The sequence below is a fragment of the Rousettus aegyptiacus genome, unplaced genomic scaffold, assembly GCF_014176215.1.
Source record: "Rousettus aegyptiacus isolate mRouAeg1 unplaced genomic scaffold, mRouAeg1.p scaffold_m13_p_3, whole genome shotgun sequence".
Taxonomy (NCBI): domain Eukaryota; kingdom Metazoa; phylum Chordata; class Mammalia; order Chiroptera; family Pteropodidae; genus Rousettus; species Rousettus aegyptiacus.
This window is the reverse complement of record NW_023416306.1, coordinates 2,100,476-2,107,249: the sequence shown is the minus strand read 5'-3', so window position 1 is coordinate 2,107,249 and position 6,774 is coordinate 2,100,476.

The following is a 6,774-nucleotide window of genomic DNA, read 5'->3' as shown; positions in this document are numbered from 1 at the left end:
CAGGATATCACATCGATTCCTTTTTCAAAATTATGTGCGAGACGGGTCGTACGCCCTGTGATTTGCATTTCGGGCAGTAAAGGGACGGCCACAGGCCAGAGGGCCAAGTCGCCGGGCACACAGTACAGAACGTGCTCACACGCGGCTCGGATGCTGCCGAGCCTGGTCTGGGAGGGGCCTGGGCGGGCGGGGCGGGGGCCGCCGAGTCTCCTGCGTCCCAGCCCGGCCTGGGGAAGCCGGGCTCTGCCCTCGTCCACCTCTCGTCCCCGGCAGCTCGAGAGCGTAGCTGGCCATCGCCCCCCCACACACCCCAATTCCACAGCCTGGGCCTCTGCACGGGGCCAGCGCATAGTAGGTGCTTACGAAATGAGCCATCCCGGGGCCGAGGGAGTTGAGAGCCCCTTCCTCACGCGGGGCTGCTGGGGCACCCCGCCCCCTTTGGGGGAGCAGAGCTGCAGTTCCAGGCGGCCAGCCTGACGTGGCCGGCGGGGTAACACGGCGCTGAAGACGCAGGACCAGCGTCCGTGGCCGCGAGGGTCCCTGCGAAGGCCCGGGACTCCGGGGTGGGGGGGGGCGCGGGGCGGGGCGGCGGGGAGGGGCGCAGTGGGAACGCCCACCCAGAGCCGCTGCTCCACCGCGCGCCCGTCCCGCAGGGGCTGAGACGGGGACGCGCAGAGACGAGGCGCCCCGGCCCTGCCGAGCTCGGGGCGGGGGCGGCGGGCCTGCGAGGGGGCGGGCGGGCCCCTCCGCCAGCCCCGCTCTCGTGAGGGTTGCTGGTCAGCCCGGTAGCGCCCCGTGTCCCAGCCGCAAGGGGACAGAAAGCCCAGAGCCAGCAGCGGCCCCGGCCCCTCCCCTGCACGCCAGAAACTTCCCGGTCTGCGTGTTCCCACGTTTAGGGGGACCCTCCAGTTGTTGCTTCCACAGGAGAAAGGCGTGTCCGCAGCAGAGCCCCGCCTTCTGCCCCCAGCGGGAACCCCGTCGCAGAGCCGGAGGACCAGGAGCTAGGCTGGGGCAGGGTCTCCCAGGGCCTGTCCCTGCCCCACGGCAGCCAGGCCCGAGAGGGGGGACCCCGCTCCCCCCAGCCAGTCCTGGCTTCAGAGCGAGCAGTGGCTCCAGGCCCAAGAGGGACAGAGGGCGCGAGGCCCTTCTCTGGTTGTCACACAGGCCGAGCAGTGCGTCTGGCCCAGCTCTGGGTCTGGTGTGAACGCAGAGAACCCTTTCGGGTTTTTATAAGGGAACGATTTACATACAGGAAAACCCGCCGTTTTTCATGGACAGTTCTGGGGGTCCTGACACACGCGTGCCGTCACGGAGCCACTGCCGTGACCAGGAGGGCGCACACTCAGTCACCCGCCCCGCTGCCCGGTGCCCCTCTGCGGTCAGCCCCGTGCCCCGGCCCGGCCACCGGCAGTGGCCCTTTCCGGGCCTCTGGCTCGGCCACATCAGGGGACCAGGCAGCGTGTGGTCTTTGGAGCCAGCGCAGCACTTTGGGGCTCGCCGAGGCGCTGGGCCTTTGTGGGTGCTGGCCTCGGGCTGTTTCTCTGTCCCCCCGCTGAAGGCGCTGGGCTGTTCCCTGTGTTTGCTTAGCCAAGTTCCGAGAAACGGTTTCTCAGCCCAGAACTGGCTTCGCAGCCTCCAGCTCCCGAGTAGAGCCCCGTCCAAGTGGGGTGCTGTGTGGGGATACCCAGGCAACTGTGAGAGTCAGGGGACCCAGGGCCACTAGACCCCACCCCCGACACACACCCCTGCACGAGGCAGGGCGGGCTTGCTGCGGGCCGCAGCCGACCCCCTGGAGTCATGGGCCACGTGTAAACGGGGTGACGGGACCCGGGTTCTGGAGGGTCCCTGAGGCCGGGCGGCCACCACTCTGCACCTCCTTACACACCTCCTCCCGCCTCCCCGTGTGAGGTGGGGGGCCACGGCGGCTGCATTCCCCGCCAAGCCCTTCCGGCTGGAAGCGAAGGAACAGCGTCCCCCACGGCGACGAACGGAGCCGAGCTGGCGGGGAGGGAGGCACTCTGGAACCCCGTCTGCACCCCGCGGGAAACACCGCGCGGCCCTTGGCTCCTGGGGGAGGCGCGCGGGCCGGGGGGCCGCCCGGCGGCGGGGCTGCTGCCTCCCGGCCTCCTCGCCACCCGCAGGGGAGCAGATCACTCAGGCCCTGATACGATCGCCACAGGACAGGCGGAAATTGGAGTGTCCCGGTGCTTGATGGTGCCAGCGCCGGCCCGGCCGCGGGGACATTAGAGGCCAGCGTAATGGCCCTCATTCAGCTCCCCGCGCAGCCCCGCCGTGACCTTGCACGGCTCGGAGCCCGGGGCTGTTTTAATGAAAAATCAGGAGTTAGGGGATGGCTGTGGCTCAGAGGGCCCGGAGGGGGCGGGCTCCGTGGGCTGCCCCCCTCCTCCTGTCCCCACCCGCTGAGGGCCGCCCTGCCCCCAGCACGGGCCCTCCCAGCGCTGGGCCCTCATGGCGGGGCCTGGGGACCCCTGAAGAGACAGAGGTTCCCCACCTCCAGGGGACCTTGGGTCCAACCTGTGATGAGGAGCCGGGGGGACGCTGTGGGACCTGGGGGGTGGGGGGGGGCGCAGCGAACGACTGTTAGGGGGGAGGGGAGGAGCCTCGCGGTTTGTCACCGCCACACTGGGACAAAGGGACTCTCGCCCTGGCCACGCCATTGTGCACTCGCTGGCCTCGGTCTCCTCGTCTCAAATAGCAAAGCCCCCCTCGGGCTCCCCCATGAGAACTGGCTTCACTGAAGCACCTACTGTGTGTCTCCACTGTGCCCACAGCACCCCACGACCCTGGGCTGTCACTCACCCCTTTTTCAGATGAGGAAATGCAAGTGACTGCTCCAGGCCACACATAAAGGGAGGAGGAGCTGCTGGAGGACCCCCCCGGCTGGGCCAGGCCACCCCCCACTCGCACCCCAGGCTATGTCTCCAACTCTCTGCCAGAGGACCAGATTTGGGGGCTAAGGCTGCACCCCTTTACCTCCCGCCCCCAAACCCGTGCTGCTCCTCTGGGCGGCCAGTGTCCCCAGGCAGGTGGGCGCTCAGCCCGCAGAGCCCCCCACACACACCCCCCCCAGGGGGTTTGCCGCCACCTCCAGGCCCACAGAGAATTCAGATGCCAAAGTCAAGGGCGGGGTCACTTTGTCTCAGCTGAGGCGGCTCCACTTGAGGCCGGGGTCTGCTCTCCTGAGAGGCCCGCCACCCCCTTACAAATACACACAAAGGCTCAGTGACCCTAGGCTGACCCTGGTGGGAGCCGAGAGAGTGGGGGATCCCATCAGGGCTCCCCACACACATCATTGGCCAGCTCTACCCCAGGGGAGGTGAGGGGGAGAGGCTGGGGAAGGGTGGACCGGCCACCGCTCCCCCCACTGAGTTCTGACTACTACGGCGTGGGGCCCACGGGGCAGCTACCTGCAGGGAAGTGCCTGAAACCTTGACCTTGGCCTGCTCTTGTTCCCTCTTTGTTCCCCACTCCGCGTACCCCACCCGGCCTCCCCTGGGAGTCAGGGAGGTAGGCGGGTGCCTGCCCCAGGGGCCAAGTCCAAGGCCAGCCTACAAGGACGCCAGCCACCCTGGCCCCAGGCGTGGAGGCTCAGAGCCCGCGGGACCCCTGATCGCTGCCCACACAGACCGCAGGCACAGGTGGTAAAGCGGGTGCTGGACACAGCCCCCCGCACTCAGCAGGTTGACGCGGGACCTGCCGGGCTGCGTGTGTGGCCCAGACAGAGTGCATCGGCCCTGACGACTCTCGCACGTGCCAACAGCAGCTGAGAGTCCCGCCGTTGACTCTGCCAGCCGGAAACAGTGCCACCTGGCCAACCTGGCCATCCGGGGACTGGGGAGCAGGGGGAGCTGGGGGGAGCTGTCGCTGCTGAGAATGGCGGTGACCCTGACTGTCCTTGACCAGCCGCTCGCCCTCCCCCACCACCCACCCGGTAAACTCGGAGCCTGAAGCCAGCGAGGGCAGGCGGGCTGGGCCGGGCCGGGCCGCTCACAGTGGGTGTGAGCCCCTGTGGAGGAGGGGTGTCCCCTTGAACACTTCCAGGGTCGCCTCCGCGGCCCTCTCTCTGGGGCCCCTCTCCTCCAGTGACCCCCCCGAGTCAGACCCCGGACGCTGCTAACACCCAGCTCCTGCCTGGCCTCAGCTCTCTGAGCCTCAGTTTCCTTATCTGTAAAATGGGTTTGTGGTTTGCACTTCTGTGAGGCAAAAGGGGTGACACGCAGCCTGTCCCTGGAAACGCCCGATGACAAAGAGCCGTGGTCCTCAACGTCATCGCTGAGGCCCCGGCCCCCACCGGCCCCCCACTCCCCTGGAGAAGATCCGTGCTCACCTCCAAGACCCCTCCTCCACCACACCAGCCTCCATCCTCCCCAGCCCTCGAGGGTCCCCAAACAGCAGCTCCCGCCGGCTGCTGCTGGCCCACAGGGACCCCGCGCCCCTCGCCCCGCCTGGCCCAGGCGGCTCCCAATGACAGGCCCCCGTGGAGCCGTGGCCTAGTTGGCCGCACATTTGCCCACATGGCTCGGTTTGTCTGTGGTGGAAAGGACAGTGGGCCAGAGCCCGGGGAGGGACCAGACATCTCCCATGGGCAAGACAAACTTGGCCCCGACGTGGCAAGGACAGAGCCCGTGGAGGTCCCCGGAGGGCCTGCCGTGCCAGAGGCCACGCAGTGTGGGCCAGAGGTCCGGGGCCTGGGGACACCCAGGTTTGCAGACCCGGGAGCAGGGGCTCAGAGGACCTCTGCCCTCCTCACACGCCCGCGCAGGCCAAGCTCGCCCTCGCTACACCGCACCCACACGGGCTTTCAGGCGGCAGCTGGCCCCACCCGGACTGTCCAGGCCGCGTCTCAGGAAGACAAGGGGGGCGCGGCGTCGGCCGGCCTCGCCTTGCCCCGTGAGCGGCCATGCAGGGTGCTTGCAGGCGCCGGGGGATGAAACCAGGGGCCATCGTGGCCTGGTGCCCGAACCCACCGGGACACTCGATCCGGCTGCCAGAGGCCGTGACCGCGGCACACGCCGTGGGAAACCACACGCCCACGGCAACGGGCCACTGTCACAGCCACCGCGACGACCACCCGGGACCCCCGAGTCCCGGGCCCCTTGGAGGCCAAGTCAGCACCGGGGCCTCGCGAGACCCCCCAGACCGAGCTCTGGCGGTGACGGTATTCGTGACACACGAGAACGGGAAGCGGGGGCCGCTCTCCGCCCCGAGCGCACGTTGCCGCCCCGCAGGGCATCGGGATGCGTCCCCGGCTCAGGTCACCGCAGCCACAGCGGCGTTGCTGGACGTCCTTCTGTTTGTTTGAGAGCTGTCACTCAAGAAAAGGAGGAGTGAGTGCGGGCTCGACCGCACACGGGGGGCGGCCGGGTCCAGGCCTCGGCTGGCGGTGCGTTCCGGGCTCGACCGCACACGGGGGCGGCCGGGTCCAGGCCTCGGCTGGCGGTGCGTTCCGGGCTCGACCGCACACGGGGGCGGCCGGGTCCCGGCCTTGGCCGGTGGTGCGTTCCGGGCTCGACCGCACACGGGGGCGGCCGGGTCCAGGCCTCGGCTGGCGGTGCGTTCCGGGCTCGACCGCACACGGGGGCGGCCGGGTCCCGGCCTTGGCCGAGGTGCGTTCCGGGCCCACCTGGTGTCCCGAGGTTTGTGTCAACAGCAACCGTGCGTGGAGCCCAGGCGTGAGCCCCGGCGTGGGCGGAATTTCCATCCTGGAGAGGAAGATGACGGCTCGTCAGGGAAGCCGAACGTGCCCGAGGGGAGGATGGGGCTGCAAGCACCTGGGGGGAAGCCACGGCGAGGTGGGGCCCTCCCCACCGCTGGCGACCGGGGGGTGCCCCGCAGACGGCCACCGTTGTGTCCTTGGGGACGCCATCGTCCTGTGACTGAGGCTGGCTCCGCCCCTCTTCCCACACGGGACTGGGGGCTTCCCGACCCTCTTGGCCCGTATCACGGTGGGTTTTCCAACCCCCTTCCGCGAGTGAGGACGGTGGGCTCCGAGAGGCCCGGCCACCTGTCCGGGCGCGGTCCGTGGGGATCAGTGCCTGGGCCTGGTCCGTAGGGGATCAGGGTGGGTCAGTACCACCCCACGGCGACCCTCTGGGACTGGGGTTTCAGAAGGGAACCCGGCCGTGGGGCCGAGGGTGACGGAGGGGACGGCTGGAGGTGACGGGCAAGTCCATGCCATCCCTGCGGCTCAGGCCCGCAGCTCCCGGCCGAGGGCCCGTCTCCCAGGAAGACGTGTGCGCAGCCTCTCCTCCCGCAGGACTCAGGATGGGGTCCCAGCCACTCGGCCTTGACCTATCCCGGGCCCCATCAGCAGGAGCAGCAGCTCCTACAGGAAGCGTGTGGCCCATCAGCTTGTCACCGGAGCTCCCCGACCGCTGGCCTCTCTCAGCCCTCAAGGTGGTGGACAGTGTTGACTTCCCTGGGGACGTCTGCCAGCCTGAGCCTCTGGGCCCCAAGACGCGGTCAGCGCCTCCTGTGGCACCGTCCCTCATACGCCAGCTCAGGAAGTCCCGCCCCAACCAGCACTGCCCCCCCCCACGTGCCCTTCCGCACGAACGCCCACATCACGCCCCTCAGACTGAGAGCGAGGCCCTCGGAAGCACCCGTGTCCCCTGGCTCCGGGCCCTGGGGACCCCTGCGCCAACGAGAGCGAGCCTACGAGGTCCGTGCCCCATGCTGCCCGAAGCCACCCTGGGTGTCCCGCCTGTCGCCACGACACCAGCTCCTGCGTTTGTCGTGGACGCGACAACTGTG